This window comes from Leopardus geoffroyi, chromosome B1 (genome assembly GCF_018350155.1).
Source record: "Leopardus geoffroyi isolate Oge1 chromosome B1, O.geoffroyi_Oge1_pat1.0, whole genome shotgun sequence".
NCBI lineage: Eukaryota > Metazoa > Chordata > Mammalia > Carnivora > Felidae > Leopardus > Leopardus geoffroyi.
This window is the reverse complement of record NC_059327.1, coordinates 127,558,783-127,577,147: the sequence shown is the minus strand read 5'-3', so window position 1 is coordinate 127,577,147 and position 18,365 is coordinate 127,558,783. Positions and strand designations below refer to the sequence as shown.

General features: G+C 36.2%; 1 protein-coding gene across 3 annotated transcripts in view; it reads left to right on the top strand.

Annotated features, from left to right (window-relative positions):
* The window catches only part of GRID2 (glutamate ionotropic receptor delta type subunit 2), a 1,475,947-nt gene that overhangs the window by 1,233,805 nt on the left and 223,777 nt on the right, over nt 1–18,365 (top strand). The gene's annotated exons all lie outside the window — the stretch shown is intronic.

The window sequence follows — 18,365 nt, the reverse complement described above, 5'->3', positions numbered from 1 at the left end:
ATCCTTTTTTATTGACTTGTTATTGTCAGTTTTAATAGCTCTTTTTTAAAAGATTAGTAAGAGGGGAGCCTGGGTGGCTTAATTGGTTAAGCATCTGACTCTTGATCTCGGCTCAGGTCATGATCTCAGGGTTCGTGACTTTGAACTCCACGTTGGGTTCTGTCCAGACAGCACGGAGCCTGCTTGGGATTCTCTCTCTCCTCTGTCGGCTTGCACACGTTCTCTCTCTCTAACTAAATAAATTTTAAAAAGTAATAAATTAAGAAGATTACTCAGTAATAAGATTACTAAGAACTTAGTAATAACTAATAACTAAGTTATTAGTAATCTTATTAATTTATAAGATTAATATGAGTACTTTGTTTTCTTTTGTCACTCTACCTTTAACCCTTCAGACTTTTCTAATCTGTGTCCACATCCACATTTACACTGTCAGTTAAACAGATGTACTGGCAAGCTAACACAATTTGGTCAGGCCCTAATATAAATCCACATGCCCCAAGGTACACTTCATAAGACAACATTTCTTTTTGCCCGACAGTACTTTCAAAGAGCAGCATTTACTTTGTGAAAAATGGGAAAAGCTAAATGATTTTGTAAATATGCCTCTAAGCTGGCCACTGTTTGCTATCTTCCCTTTTATCCCTAAGAATATTAATATAAATAAGAATTGTATAATACTTAGTTCCCTACTAACAAATCTATGCTGAGAGGGCTTCAAGTTCTTGAATTCTTTTCTATAGCAAAGATATTGGACTTTCATGGATATGTATTTGTTTCCATTACATTGAGCTGTAGACCTTTAACACATACTTTGAATTTTTAGCTTCTCATCAAACTCTCCTTTCCTCACTAGAAGAATTAGCAGTCTAACTAGGTTTTATTTGCATTCCTGTGAGTTCCAGCCCTTGGTTGTCCTTTCATATATATGCTCAAAGGGGCCTTTCTCTCCTCTCACTCTGATTTATGTGCTCAGTGTTCTACTGTGATTTTCAGCTTCTCAACTGCTGAATTCAATTCTGCTACTAAAGCTTAAATGCCATGATTACTACCGTATCACTGTGCTTTAACATTTCTCAGATTAATTGTCATCTTAACTACTAAAGCTTCTGATTACAAATTCCTCCTTTCTTGTTAAATATCCATAGTACTATTATTTTTCTTATTTTAAATCAATATGTTTTGTAAAATCCTTTAGGGCTCTGCCATCTGGCACCAACTCATCTGAGAGATAATAAAATAAAATTTCAATGCCTTGATGGTATTTGGGGGCAATAAATATATTATAAAACCATGCTTATGCTTGGTAGAAAATAACCTGCATTTTCAAATTTATCTTTATTTCTTCTATTACAGATAATATTAAATACAGGAATTCAAAACTGCAGAATAGGTTTTTTAAAAGTCTATAACTGGAGCGCCTGGGTCGCTCAGTCAGTTACATGTCTGACTTTGGCTCAGGTCGCGATCTCAGTTTGTGGGTTCGAGCCCGACATCAGGCTTTCTGCTGTCAGTGTAGAGCCTGCTTCAGATCCTTTGTCCCCAGCTCTCTCTGCCCCTCACCTGCTTGTGCTATCTCTTTCAAAATAAATAAATAAACTATTTTATTTAAAATGAAGCTCCATAACTAAGGGTAGAGTTTCTATTTTTATGTCATAAAAAGTTAGTTTATAATATAATCTGACTATATGGCATTGTTTTCATATTTAACATTCAACATATAAATTTTATTGAAATTTTAAATTTTATTTATTTATTTATTTTAAATTGTTAAATACTTGTAACATAAAATTTACCATCTTAACCATTTTTATATGTATGGTGTAGTGGCATTAAGTACATTCTCATTATTATACAACCATCAACGTGATCTGTCTCCAAAATTCTTTTCATCCTGCAAAATTAAAATTCTATATCCATTAAAGAATAGCTTCCTATTCCTTCCTCCCCCAAAGCCCTGGAAACCAACATGCTGCTTTCCGACTTATGCATTTGTCTGCTATAGGAAACTCATGTAAGTGGAATCATGCAGAATTTGTCTTTTTGTGACTGTTTCACTTAGCATGACACTCTCATGGTTCACCACGTTGTAGCATGTGTCGAATGTCCTTCCTTTTTAAGGCTAAATGATATTTATTTCATTGTATGTGTATACCACATTTTGTTCATCCATTTATTCCTTGATAGGTATTTAGGTTTCCTCCACCTTTTGGCTATTGTGAATAATGCTACTAATTACAATGGTTGTTCAAATATATTTGAGTCCCATTTTTTCAGTTCTTTTAGGTATATACCTAGAAGTGAAATTGCTGGCTCATATGGTAATTCTATTTTTAGTATTTTGAGGAATGGCATATTGTTTTCCGCAGTGACTGCGCCATTTTACATTCCCACCAATAGTGCATGAGGGTCCAATTTCTCCGTATCCTCACCATCACTTATTCCGATTTTTTTTTTTTTTGATGTTTGCCATCCTAATAGGTGTGAGGTAGTACATACAAATTTAAGTTCCATTTTAAGATTCCTCTTTTTTAAGAGGCACTCTTTCGGCTAACAAACTCAAATTGCCATAATCTCCATCATTTATTCCAATAGAAATTAGATTGTACTGGGAGTTATATAAAGCCTAGAATTCATGAGAGGTAGGACGTGATCCAACCCACAAAAACGACTCACCAAGAGTGATTCTTAAAGACAGAAGAGACCAATAATCTAACAACCTGCTGGAGGCAGCAAGAGAAGCAAATCAGAATGGGAAAAGAGGCATACATAGTTCAACAAAACTAAAACAAAGCCCATGCTATTCTAACATGCCCAGTTGAGAAGTGTTGGTTTTTCTAAAGTCTCTGGGAATGTTTATCTCTATTACCTATTCCTATTCCCAGAATTCATCACAGTCATAGATCTGAAAGGGAATGGGAGATCATTCAGTTTAATTATTTCATTTTATAGATGAGGAAATTATACCTGAAAAGGTTAAGTGATTTACCGCAGGCCACAAAACTAATTAGTGTCTAGATTTATAACTAGAGCTCACATCTCTTCACTCCTGCTCACCTGTTCTTTCTATCACAATAGTAGAACTTAAAACTCTAATGTCCTCCCAAAACTAATTAAAATTCACATCACGATTTGGGTGGTTCTCAAGCTTTATAGAATACTAAGAATTCCCTAAGCCACTACACAGAATGCTTATTCCCCAACTCCAAACCCAAATATTAAGATTCACTGGATCAGGGATGAGACCTCCAGAATTAAAATTTTAACAAGCAGTTCAGTTGTTTCTGATGATTATTCTCAGAATATCTTGTGAGAATGACTCTTCTAGGAGTTATGTAAAAGCCCTTGTCCTAGGTCAGTGATCCTCAAAGTGTGAGTGCTGGGCCAGTGGCAGCAACACCACCTGGGAACTTGTGAGAAATGTAACACTTGGATCCCAGTCCAGAACTACTTAATCAGAGACTCTTGGGGGTGGGGTTGGAATAGCATACATTAACCATCTCCTCCAGTGATTCTGATGCAACTGAAGTTTGAGATCCATTGGCGTATGCTATAGTTTAGTACAAGCAAGCCACTTATTTTATTCTATCACTCTCCAACAAGAGGTTTTAGATATCCAAAGCTTCAGGAGCATCTAGGTAATCTGAAATCTTTTATCATTAAATGATACTACCAGGCTTTTTTATATGTATACACGATTTTCTGGAATGTTTCAACACTAGAGTAACAAAACCTTTGCTATCATTGCTCCTTACATGCAATTAATCAGTAAGAAGAGGTTAAGTGAGGGGCACGTCAAGTGGCAAATGTTGCCTCTCCCCTTGTGACAGAATTTAATTTGGGGGAACAAGACAACCCTTATCTGCGTGCTGCACATCTCTACCTGGATGCCCTGCCAGTGCTCCTGCTAACCTTATGTCTAACACTGAACTAATTGTCTTTCTGTGCAAGTTGATGCCTATCTTTCTGTGTTTTTGATTTCTGTTAAAAACACCAATACTCTCCCTGCCATCCAGGCTAGAAATTGAGGAGTCATTTTCATTGCATTTCGTCTTTCTTACCAGAGCCTATTAATTGCTTTAACTATCAAATCCTGCCTCCACAGCCTCTCTCCCATTTATCTCTCTTTTCCTTCTCTACTTCCAGTTGAGCAATTCCTGTCATTATGACAACCCTCCTGGACTGTAGAAATAGCTGATTGCCCCTCTCGCACCAATTAATCCTCCCTCAGCGTAGTTCTGATAGCAATGTATCTTTGCTCAAAAGCCTCTTTGTCAAAAAATGAATAAACACTAAAAATTGTTTTTTTTTTTTTCAACGTTTATTTATTTTTGGGACAGAGAGAGACAGAGCATGAACGGGGGAGGGGCAGAGAGAGAGGGAGACACAGAATCGGAAACAGGCTCCAGGCTCTGAGCCATCAGCCCAGAGCCCGATGCGGGGCTCGAACCCACGGACCGCGAGATCGTGACCTGGCTGAAGTCGGACGCTTAACCGACTGCGCCACCCAGGCGCCCCTAAAAATTGTTTTTTAAATGTGAGATAACAGATACACAAAAACAGGCATGATGAATGATTCTGCCAATATTGATTTAAATCAGTGATGTGTGGTTGTGTACAGTAAATATATATATATATATATATATATATATATATATCACATAAAAATGTAATTGTTTGCAGATTTCATAGCTTATACCTGAACTATTATAACATAATGTGCTCATTGGATTAGCCCAGGAAGGTTGATTCTGAATTCCCAGTTTTTTCTATATTTACAATTATTTTTTCCTTGTTAGAATTAATTACAAATTGGGGTGCCTGGGTGGCTCAGTCAGTTGAGTGACTGACTCTTGATTTTGGTTCAGGTCATTATCCCAGGGTGGTGGGATCGAGCCCAGAATCGGGCTCCACCGGGCGGGGCAAGGAGCCTATGTGAGATTCTCTCTCTCTCTCTCTCTCTCTCTCTCTCTCTCTTCCTCTGCCCCTCCCCCCTTCTAAAGTAAAATTAAAAAATAAAAAGAATTAGTCACAAATTTTGTGCAAAGATTTAGGATAATTTAACTCTGATAATTAGGATAATTAATCTCTGATAATTATCTAACAATGTTCTCTTACACATTTCTTTCAGAGTCCAAGATAGCATATTGGACTTTGGCTTATGTTGTTTAGACTTTGCAGGGAAAGGAAATGGAATTTGAGTCTGAAACTGCCCACTAAGCTAGCCATGAGGCCCACTAAGCTAGTCATGATCCTGAGAAGTTAAATTTCCCTAAACATGACATACCCTAACAGGGGAAAAAAATGTATGCTAAAATATGGAAAAATAAAAAGAAGTCAGAATCAATACAAATTCAATGAATGCCTCTATCTTAATCCCCAGAGCTTCAGTTTTTCACCTGTTTAAAAAAAAAAAAAACACACACACACACACAGTGGGAACATAGGAAACTGCTAGCAAAACGTAAATACACACTAATCATTGCTCTTCCCTTCTCTGACACTAAGGCCTTTGTTGATTTTCACCTAGTATGTTAAGCTTGAGAGCCCCATCTGCTCAGCAGTATGTAAATGTGATGGGATGTTTCTGCCTCAAATTATATCACTGTCAGAAATGCATTGCAAGTAATACTTTTGTGTATTTAACTCTACATATAAAATATTTAGCCTACAGGAAACTTATGAATTACAGTCAAGTAAAATACTGCACTCGAGCTGTGAAGCTAAAGAAGCTTTTATCAGCTTTTCAGCTCAAAATATCACTATTCTCCTTCACCATGTTAACACATAAAAGATATACACATTTAAGTAATTCTATCAACAGTGATAACCTTATTTCTTCATTTGAGATTTAGGATTAAATAATTATATGCAAATTTAGACAAATTCCTTTTCTACCTTAGGGAAACTAATTAAGTTTGTCAATCTAGCTGCTTTTGGAAACCGCTTCGCATAATATACACAATAATATATAACTCAAATCTCAGTTCTCAGCGCTGCATACCCTAAAACTGTCCACAGTCTTTTGTATGTATTTTTAGTAATACACTGTTTGAAAATCAGAAGCTGTGTCTAGAGCCTTAGAATTGCTTTTTCGTTTTGTTTTTGGGTTTGTCTATACCAACAAATGCATCTTTTAAGTTGAATATGTTGTGAAAGCCACTGAACACTTTAACTGGCCAAAAACCTTTGCCCACTTGATATTCTCCACCTATCATCTGGCTGTTTAACATACAGTTTTCAAACTTATTATATTCAGCACTCAATAGTTGCTCTACTTTTCATATTTTCTTTTTCAGTTACTAGCAAATCCATCTTTTAAATTTCATAGTACCAAAGCCTTGAAATCATTCTTGACTTTTCTGTCTCACATTCCATGTCTGATGCATCAGTAAATCTTACTGGTTCTTTATTTAAGAACACATACAGCTTCCCAGCATTCCCACTGCTATTACTCTAGTCCACACCACCACGATCTCTTTCCTGGATTATTGTAATAGCTTCCTACCTGAACTTCCTGCTTCTCTACTCTACTCAGCCACAGTCTATTTTCAATAGAGCAATCTAAATGAACCTGTTATTCTTTTATTCAAAACTGTCCAATGGCTCCCCGCCTCATTCAAGACAAGAGCCAAGATCCTTACAATGGCCTATAGGGTGGAAATGATCTGTGACTTTCCATTTTGTTATCTTTCTGATGAATGGTTCATCTGATCTCTTTGCTTTTTCTTAAACATGCCACACACACACACACACACACACACACACACACACACACCTTTTAAACCTTTTCACTGGCTGAATTCTCTTCCTGAATTGTTCTTCCTCCCATAGAGCTTTGCTGCTTATTTCCTCACCATCTTTGAAGTGAGTCATCTTCTCACTGAGACCTTCCCTAACCACCTTTTTTATTTGTTTTTAATGTTTATTTATTAATTTTGAGAGACAGTGTGTATGAGTGGGAGAAGGGAGAGAGAGAGAAAGAGATCCCAAGCAGGCTCCATGCTGTCAACACAGAGCCCGACATGGGGCTCAGACGCATGAACCTTGAAATCGTGACCTGAGCCAAAATCGAGTCCGACTCTGAACTGAGTGAGCCACCCAGGTGCCCCTCTAACCACCTTTTTGAAAATGCAAAACCCCTCATAATTTGGCATTTCATATACTCCTTCCATGCTTTATTTTTTCACCATAGCATAAATAAGTTTATAATTTACTTATATGCTTTATTCATTAGCTGTTTTTCTGCACTAAATGAAAGTTTCATGAGGGCAAGGTTTTTTATCTATCCCAACAACCTAGAATAGTGCCTGAAACATAGAAGGTTCTCAATAAATATTTTTGCAAACTTTTTTTTGCCCCTAAAAGATACTGAAAATCATCAAAAAAATTGAATTGGTCAAAAACAAGTAGCCTCTATGATTTCCTTTTTGTATAATAAAAAATTATTGTAAGTATATCAAAAAATATTGTAAGTATATCAAATTGTCAATTATTAAATTTTAGAATTCAAAATATACAATACTGGGAAAGTGACATATATAATATTTTTTCCAGTGACTGCTTCATTAGTCATTTATAACAGTTACCATACTTAAGAAATTACTACTTGGGTCATTTGCTAGAGAATGTTAGTTTATGTAAAATTAGTATTTCTATTTGTTTTTGTAACCCATCTTTCTTTAACCGATGTATTTCATAATTAAATTAGTACCTCCAAAAATACTTATAGCTTTATTAAAGCTGTTCAATGGGAACTTTTCTGGTTATCCTCTGTGCCTGTAGAATACTATAGGATAATTTATCAGGTTATCTAGTTTACTTCCAAGCATCTGAGTTAACAAGATATCATTTCAATCTAAAATCAGCCCAGCAATAAGCCCCAGATGGTTGTGGGCAACAAAACGTCTTGACCAAGAAAAACGGGAAAACAGATCAGGCCAGAAATGCTGAAAGATGTGGTGAATAAAAAAAAAAAAAAAAAAAAAAAAAGCAGGCTTGTAGAAACCACCACCAGTGAGAGATGTTGTGTGCGTTACAGTTTTGTTGGCCATTTGGTTCTATGATTAGGCCTGCCTTCCATTTAGGATTTATAGAATGGTAACTAAAATGTGATCTAGGAGGCTTTTATTTCTTTCTTTTTTTTTTTTTTTTATGAAATTTACTGTCAAATTGGTTTCCATACAAGACCCAGTGCTTATCCCAACAGGTGCCCTCCTCAATGTCCATCACCCACTTTCCCCTCCCTCCCACCCCCCATCAACCTTCAGTTTATTCTTAGTTTTTTAAGAGTCTCTTATGGTTTGGCTCCCTCTCTAGGAGGCTTTTCAAAACTACTTATTGACTAACTAGAGAATCAAAGAACATGAGAACCAGGAAGGACTTCAGGAGTGATAGATTCTAACGTCCTCTGATATGTAGAGACCTCTTTTCCCAGTCTTACAAGCCCACTTATTTCACTTTTGAACTATTCAATTATTGAATGCCTTTTTCATACTACTCCAGAATCTGCCTTCCTATATCATCCACTCACTGCTTCTAGCTGCCCTTTATATAAGCATAAATGCTTCAAATATTTAATACCAACTTTAAATTACCACTTACTAAATTAAACATCTCTTTAATTGTTTCTCAGATGCCATGTTTTTCTAAAAAATTAATTTCTTCTGAATTAATGGTTTTGTTCAATGTCTATCCTAAATTATTATTCCCAAAGCTGAACACAGTATTTTCAGTGCATTGGTCTGACCGACTCAGACATGTATTGATTGATACACCTTGAAAGCCACACCACAGAGGTAATTCCTATTAAGCTTACACCTACTCAAATGCTTAGATCTTAGTAGGACTGTGTATTCAGCCAGTCCCTCCAAAGTAAAAAGTACATAGAATTATATCTCTAAAATTGCTCCTTAGTTTTTTCTGTTCTCTCTAGCTTTAGGTTATATGCAATTTGTGAAGTATACCTAGCAAACATTCATTAAAGACTTTAAAAGAAAATTGGGGGCTCCTGGGTGGCTCAGTCAGTTAAGCGTCCAATTCTTGATTTCGTCTCATGTCATGATCTCACTGTTCATGAGATCAAGCCCTGCATTGAGTTCTGTGCTGACAGTGTGGAACCTGGTTGGAATTTTCTCTCCCTCTCTCCCTGCCCCTCCCCCACACTCGCTTGCACTCTCTTTCTGTCTTAAAATGAATAAACTTAAAAAAAAAAAAAGAGGAAAACTTAATTTGGGGATAGGGTTAAAGGCAGAGAACTGCAAGATCCTAAGGTTGATATGAATACATTAAATAATATTTTGAATACAGTGTTTAATTTATTTTAAAAACAGGGTGCCTGGATAGCTCAGTCAGTTAAGTGTCACACTTCGGCTCAGGTCATGATCTCACAGTTCACTAGTTTCAGCCCCACGTCGGGCTCTGTGCTGACAGCTCAGAGCCTGGAGCCTGCTTCAGATTCTGTGTCTCCCTCTCTCTCTGCCCTTCCCCTGCTCATGTTCTCTGTCTCTCTCTCAAAAATAAAACATTAAAACTTTTTTTTTTAATTTATTTTAAAACCTAGCCTATCTTATTATCCAGGATACATTATTCTCTTGTTGACAAAATAATTTAAAACCTTATGTTGAATTTATATGTATTTATGTGATATATTACAATTTATATGTAAATACTACTACATTGTCTATGATTTCTAATAGCCCTGTCACTAAGAAAATATTATTAGTTTGTTATGACTTGTTCTTACTAGACACAAGATGCTACTTATAATTATCACTCTCTTTTCTAAGTATCCATAAATGAAATATTTGTTCCAAAATGGGCCCCAAAATATTGCCCATGAGTCATATTACCCATTTTAGAAAAAAATGAAACACTTCCCAATTTATACAAATACCATTGTTGAAGTCATTCCCTTCTACCACATCCCTGATTTCTCAAAGTTTGCAACAGCACTTTCTGAATCACATATGCAAATTGTTCAATGTGTAGGTGTCTCCATATTTTGCTGATGACACACCCCTAGCAATAAAAATTATTGCATATATTCCCTAATATATATCTTTCCTTATTTCTACTTATATACATAATCTGAAAAAGTGAAATAAGCAATAATTTTAAATCTTACTGTATTTTTTGCAATTTTTTCCCACTAAAAATCATGCCGGTACTTTTAAGCGAGAGCAAAGTAACTGAACTTGTTTCATTATATTTTGAAGTCTTAACTCTTTGATATATAGCCATGAGATTATGTTTATATATTCTCTGGATTTAAAAAAAATGCTCTCCTAAAAACTAAAATGTTTCACTAACTCATCCTAACATATCTTTACATAGTCATTAAGAACTTATCAAAAGCAAGATTTTGTTCTCTAAGTTTCCTATGATTTCCATCTCACCAAGTAGTAATTTCATGATCTATTAATTTAGGCTTTTATTTTGTGTTTATGTAGTTCAATTATGTGCCTTGAATTGGGCAGGTTTTTTGAAAAAATCTTTTAAGACATAGATTGTATTTACAAAGAATTTTGCCTTCTAAGTAAGACACATCATATAAACAAAAGCCTATGATACATGCTGAAAATGGATAATTACAACCAAAGAAAGGCACAGAGTAAGTTCTGTGAGAATTGACAAAAGAAAATATAATTCATATTTTATTTTAGTATCTTTAAAATTAAATCTTATGTAGCAGCTCCCCTCATTATTTGCTTGGTTCCTGTGAGATAAAACTGGCTACAAGGCAAATCAAGATTTCATTCACAAATTATATTGGATTGAATGGAAATTGCAAAAATATTGCTGGAGAATTGATACCTCTTGTCACTATTACCCCTTGTTTCTGCATTAGTTTTATCATCCATGTTAGAAAAATTTAGTCCTTATCCTTTATTGACCAAACACAATGCAGAACAAGCCCATAAAAATTACCTTTTAATCCTAAATATTTACCCCCTCCTTTCCACCATTGGTTTACATCAGAATTTATTAACTTTCTCCTTTTATTCTTCTTTTCATCTCATTTTTATCTCCATAACACAGTCATTAAACAGATGTTCACATATCAGTAATTTCTAGGTAAGCTTACTTAAAGATTTTCTATCCTAAAATATTTCTCCAACGTGAAATTGTATAAACAAATATTTTTGTTAAGTAAGAATCTTCAAATTTGCTTCACTACTATACTGTCTCTCTTTTTTGAAGTTTTTATGTATTTATTTTTAAATTATACATCCAAATCCTGGTTTCTATATACTGTTCTTCAACAAAAGGATCCAGAGATCCTTAGAGAAATGGCTGATTTTAAAGCTGGGGCAGGGAAAATGGAAGATAAATCTGGAACATTTTGTCATGCCAGAAAGTAAGGAAGTGCTAAAACACAAAAGGAGTGCAGGGTATGTCAGAGGGACACAGGAGTCAACCTGAAACATCTTCCAACTGCCCAAACTGGAACAATTTGAGAAACAAAATGAATAATATATTCTTGGATAATAGCTCAAACTATAAAGTAAAAGTATAGTCCATAATTACATAAATATCAGTGAATAAACAACTAAAATGGGGAGAAGAAACAAACCTTCCTTATAGGAGAATTCTAGATAATTTATATAGGTGCTATCTCCCTACAGCTTTAACCTCCCCCAGTCCCCATTGAATGTGTGCTAGACTTAGTGACTGGTTTCCAAAGTGAAGAGTATGGAATGAGAAAAATAGCGAGAAATCTGATAAATACCACCATAACCAATTGATCAGTAATGCCATCTGGATATCATGTACCCCAATGTGATGTGATGAAAAGGGTATTCTACCACTATGGTATTCCTTCCACAAACCCATAGCCCCAGTCTAATAATGAGAAAACATGTCAGATAAACTAAAATTAAAGTACAGACTTCAAAATATCTGACCAGCAATCCTCAAAACCGCCAAAGACTTAAAAGACAAGGAAAGATAGAGAAACAGTCACAATCCAGAGAAACTAAAGAACGTTTACAACTAAATGCAGGGTAGCATCTTGGATGGGGGCTTGGAGCAGGGAAAATTAAAAAGATATTAATGGAAAAAAATGGTAAAGTCTGAATAAAATCTGGGATTTAGTTAATACAAATGTACCCATGATGGTTTCTTAGCTTTGACAAATGTACCATAAGATGTTAACATTAGGGGAAACTAGAGAAAGAGTATAGGAAATGCTGTGCTACCTTTGCAACTTTTTTTATAATTCTAAAATTACTCCAAAATAGTTTCTTTAAAGTATCATAGATGAATTTTGAGATTTCTAGTTCAGGCTCTATTATTTCTGACTGTGGAAGATAAGAGTTTAGTTTCATTGTCTCTCCTGCTCCTGCCATGTATACTTATAATTTTCCCATCCACTCAACTTCCTATTATAATTTATTTATATCAATATATTGTATATTTGTATTCATAGCTGATCCATTTAACAAAACAGTTATTACTTTCCTTTCTTTTACCTCTTGTTTCCCTGAACTCCATAATTATCTCAATTTTTCATTTGTTTCATTTCTAGTGTACTTAGTATGTATTCAACCTCAAATTTTTCTCCATTGTTTAAGCCTTCTTTCAAGATATTCAAATGTGTCTAGTATCCTATTTGTTTCTAACAATTTGGTAAACGATGTCTTCACAAAATTTTTCCTCACCAGTATTCTATTTGATCTCGGCCAGTATTAGGTCTCTTTTTTCCTCTATTTCATATTCTTCTTTTGGTTTCCTCTCTTGTTTTGTGGTGATACTGAGACCTGCATGTCTAAACATGTCCTTGTGCCATTTATATCTGATTTGCAGATTGGTGAGAGGAATCCTTTTCCTTCAGAATTTTTAATCCACTACTCCATGGCATCTAGTATTTCTGTTGAGAAATCTGAAATACATCTGACTCTTGGTCCTTTATATTTGGCCTCTGTTTTTGTTCTGCAAGTTTGTTGTATCATTTTTTTGATCTCCTACATTCTAAAATTTTACAGTGATGTATCCATTTCTGTATTTTGTGCTGGTCACATGATAAGCCCTTTCAATCCTCAAATCCATGTTCTTCAATTCTAAGAGTTTTCCTGAGTTATTTTTGAGATGAGTTCCTTGCTTTCATTTTCTCTGTTTTTATTTTTTTTCCCAGAATTCCTCACATTCATATTTGGAGCATTCTGAATTGATCTTTATTTATCTATGCATTAAATCTTTGTGTGCTCTTTTTCTTGGAGATTTTCTACACTTTCTAAATACCTATTTTTCATTTCTGCTATTACATTTTTTTAATTTTGACAATTCTTTTTTGTTCTCTGTTGCATTTTCTATAGAATTCAACACTTCATTTTTATGGTGTCTCATAACTCTTTAAATATATAAAGATAATTCTTTTGTTGTTGTCACTATTATTTTTAATTTACCTCTAACATTTTCTTTCCCCATGCACATATTGTTTTTCTTTCAAGTAGCTTTTTTCTTTGGATTTTTAGTCACCCTTAGCATTAGAGACTGTCTTTTGATCTCTGGTAAAGTTTGAATGGTGCCTCATAACTAAAAGTGAGGAACTAAGAAGCTAATTGAAAGCTCCAAGAAACAGCCAGGCATAAGAACAGAGAAGAGAGCACTCCAGGCAGAAGGGAAAACAAAAACAAAAACAGGTGGGAAAGACCTAAAGTAGTATTGAACTTGGTCCATTGGAAAAATAGGGTTACAACCAGGACATAATAGCTAGAATATAGTAAAGAAGGGAATGGATGTAAAGATTAATTTCACCTTCCAGAAAAAAAAAAAAGCCTGAGGTCAGAGGGTTTCCTAATTTACACCCGGAAAATGGAAGATGTCTGGTTGGTCCAGAGAGAAATCCATCTGCAGCTGTCTCCCACAAACCCCAACAAAACAGCAACAACTGCCCTCTCTTTAGCACCTTTTATGAATGCTGTTTTTATAAATCACTTAGAGCTTTTTCTTTCACTGAACTGCAGAATTTTCAGCTTAAGTATCAACTTCTGCACTTCATTGGTAAAGAAAGTGAGGCCTTGAGCCATAAACTTGTTAGCATTTTTATCACTAAATTTCTCTACTGCCATTTACAGTTACATTGAGAGAGTATAAACATGCTGTTCCTAACATCATTTAAAGTTCCCAAAACCCAAGTGAAAGGAACATGATGGCCCGACAGAGAAAAGGGATATGTTTACCTAATTCAAGGAAATGTCATTGAGAGAGACCATGGAGGAAACTTAGTAAAATAGAAGTGTATTCGATTTTAAAAGGCAGAAGGAAGACAATGAAATGCCAGAAACATTTCCCCAAAAGGCATTTAGCAGACAAAGACAGTAAATCCCAGTGTCAGTGTAGCTTTTGTTCAAAGTGTTCAGATATTTTCTTGAGAGCTGTAGAATTATACAAGTTAACAACGTGACTGTAATGATTCCCAGCAAAACACCCCTGAGACAGCCCTAACATTGTAAGAACCCAGCATTTTTAGGGTACAAGGGATTCCACCCTGTTTATGGAGAGAGTGAGAGTTAAGTGACTCTTGGGATTTTTCATTTCTGTGGTTCCCCCTTTCTCAGGGTTAGGGAAAAAAAAAACTCAAGTAAGAGAATCGGAATTCACTCTCTATCATGATTCCCCTTTATCCTGAAAACCTTGCCAAACAACATCTGATATTTTCTCAAACACTCCGTAGTCATTTACAGACGCTCTTGGCATTTACACCCGGTCTTGCTGGGGCGGCCTTAGGAGCTGGTTCTCTCATTTTTCTAATGCTACTGTCAGGAAAGTTTCCATATAATAGAAATGCTGTTCGGGAGTTGCTTTATGGTGTGTATAGCACAGTAACAATCTCAAAGACCAAAAGACAATACATTTAAATGTTAACTTCTAAAAAATTAATTAATGGTTCATTTCATGACATGAGTAATATTAAGTCATACAATAACATGACACAAAATTGTCCTTAACTTGGGACCTCCCACCATTCTGACTTCTTCATTGCAAAAATATTGTGTACAATAGGTATGGGAGACTTTAAAGAACAATTTCATGTGAGCTTTCTAAGAATATTACATTGTCCTAAACTGAGCCAGTGGACTACCTCCCACATTATTCCAGCTTGCTATTCTAGCTGAAATATTTCCTCCATCCTGCCCAGTCTGAGCCCCACCTTTTACTTAACCATCTTTAATTTCCTTCAGTTCACTTACCACTATGAAATTTAACATATTTTTAGATTAACTTCAGATTGTCTTCTCTCACTTGACTGGAGTAGGGCCTTAGGGACTTTGTCTGTCTCCTCCATTGTATTCATTGCCGTGTTTCAAGCACCTAGACTAATGCCTAGCAGCACTCAATAAATATTTACTGAGTGAAATATTGTGCTATCCTGGATTTAGACTTTGATGACTCATCAAAACCAAGCCCCAGCAAAGAGAGCCTTTTCTCTTGTTTCAATAATTCTTCTCTTGGATTCTGCTGAGAGACAGAGCAAATGTGGAGGAAAGTACTGGAGCTAGCAATAACTCCAACAAATAGTCACCAACTCTGATGGTGTTGATAAAATATGTAGGTTTAGTTGCCAGTATTAAACCACAAATTTGCAATATAACCGTACAATGGAATAAGAAAGTTCGATCCCATTGTTTCTCCCTTTTCCCACTGGAAATAGAAGAAAGGAGCAGGGAGTGGGTGGGATCATGAAGTCAATAAGGTGTGGAGAGCCATGATTTCTTTTAGCTTCCCTTTCCCCAGAGAAGATGCTGAAAGAAGAGTGAAGGTTGGAGGTATTGCTGATGACAGGGAGGAGGTGGCTGGAAGCCTTCCTGGCTGGAAGGCTTAGAGCGCAAGGGAAGCTCAGGACATCCTAAGCCTCTACCTTCATATTCAAAGCGGTAGGAAAGCAGAAAAACCTTACTCTCTTCCGTTACTGTCCTGTTCCAATAAGTGTCCTCCTTCTGGCATAACTGAAACCCTTCTCTGTCCAGCATCTTCTCCTTTCCTCGTAGCTTTGGTCTTGGCCATCTTGCTTCCTAACACTAGGCTTGCATGGCTGCAGAAGCTTAGAGGCCCTTAGTGCCATCACTCAGATTACAAACCAAGCACTCAGAGGTGTCACATCCTCATTTCCACAGTGAGTTTCAGGCCTTGATATTGGACAATTGCCAAAATTCGAGCTGTTCCTTCATAACAGATTTCTGATCCTCGCTGCATCCTTTCTCCAGAGTCTCTTCTGGAAACTGAGCAGAAGGAATATTTTTTTTTTTCAAGTAAAACATGCTACTTTTGCTACCATCATTTCCTATCTGGATAGTATATATAGTATATTTTATCTGGATAGCATGTATCTGTGATTCTTGTCAACTCTCAGGTAGTTGAGGGGCAAAGTGATATCCATAGACTTTGGTGTAAGGGGAGAGGAAGGAGAGAAGAAAACAAAATAAACCTAAATACTCTATTGCCAAGCTTGATAGAGATAGTTAAAAAAACTGACTTTTTTTAAATAAATTTTTCTGAGATCTCAACAGAGGCAAACGGCTTCAGATAGTTAGTACACACTGGACGTATTTTCCAGTTATTTCTCATTGATTGTCATGCATTAACACATTATACACAAAGCCCTGAAGAAACAAGAGGAAAAATATATTATCCTAGGTACCGGTATAAACTAGGTTTTCAGCATGAGTGAGTGGAAATAATATTGCTGAAAACATTTGTTTATTCAGTTGCAGCCAGTTGACAATAAAATAGAATGTATTAATGTCTCAGCAGACCGTAACTCCAGCCTGTGAGAATATCAGACGGCCTGGGAATGAGAGGCAAAGCTAGGGCCAGAGAGAGTAAGGGAGTGGAAGGAGAGAAAGAACGGAGCAGCACTCCCTGGATCATGTGGAGCTGAGAAACGTAGTAGAGCACAGCACCCTGAAATCTCAACTTCTGGACTGACAGGTTATTGGGTGACCTTGACATGGACTTGTTTTTATTACCAGGACATGTTACATACATACCATAACAAGAGCCAAACCACAGAAACACAACCAATGTAGTAACTATAAGCTTGCCTTTTAAATTCTTTGGCAATTGGGGCGCCTGGGTGGAGCAGTCGGTTAAGCGTCCGACTTCAGCCAGGTCACGATCTCGCGCTCCGGGAGTTCGAGCCCCGCGTCGGGCTCTGGGCTGATGGCTCAGAGCCTGGAGCCTGTTTCCGATTCTGTGTCTCCCTCTCTCTCTGCCCCTCCCCCGTTCATGCTCTGTCTCTCTCTGTCCCAAAAAATAAATAAAAACGTTGGAAAAAAAAATAAAAAAATAAATTCTTTGGCAATTATCATTAGTACTTTCATCTACTGACTTCTACATACCTAAGCTCTGGTTTGTTATTTTCACACACCCTCTGTGTTACACCAGATGCTCTTGTAATAGATTTCATGAGAGACACATTTCAAAGGAAAGCGCACCAAGTTAGATATCGATTGTCTGAGTTCTAAGACCCGCTCACCCAGTGATTTGCATTGTGACTGTTGGAAACCTTGCATTTCTGCTTTCATTTTCTCATCAGTAAAATCAAGTCAATCATGCTTGTTCTCCAATATTATAGGATGTTTGGAAAAGATGATATGGAACTTTCATGAGCTCCTTGAGAAATAATTTGTGAAAAGTTAAAAAAGGATTAGAATTTAAAATAAACAAGTATGAAACCAAACACGAGAAGTGATCTGTATTTATGATATATTGTGGTCCACCATAAATTATACATCTTGGTGATAATAACAGCATTTACCAATTACTTAACAGGTATGCCATGCCTGGCCTATCATATATAAACTGATATTTTAGTCCTGAACATTATCTTCCTTTTAGAAATTAAGACAGACTTGGGCTCAGAGAGGTTAAGTGGCAGATCTGGCATTTAAACTCATGACTATCTGACCCCCAAACACTCTAGTACCACCCCTTGGAACAGGGGATGAGGAGAACTGCCAGATTCCTAAAATGCGTTCAGTTTCCTATCTACATTGGTAGGTTTCCATCTAATACCACTCAGAAATTGCACGACCTAGGAGAATTATTACTAACTCCTTGATAGATAACTATATCATCCATCCATCCACTCACTCAACACATTCACTAACTACCTTCTCTGTGTCAGGTTCTGAGTCAGACCCTAGGATACAATGATGAATAAGATATCAAGACCTCTGCATTCATGGAACCTAAATTCAGTGCTGAGGCAGACAGTAAATAAATGAAAATAGCCTAATGGCAATTTCAGTTAAAAATTAATTGGATTTCTTAAATGCTGTGCAAGAAGGAAATAGAAACCAGGATGCCTGGGTGGCTCAGTCAGTTGAGTGGCTTTGGCTCAGGTCATGATCTCGCAGTTC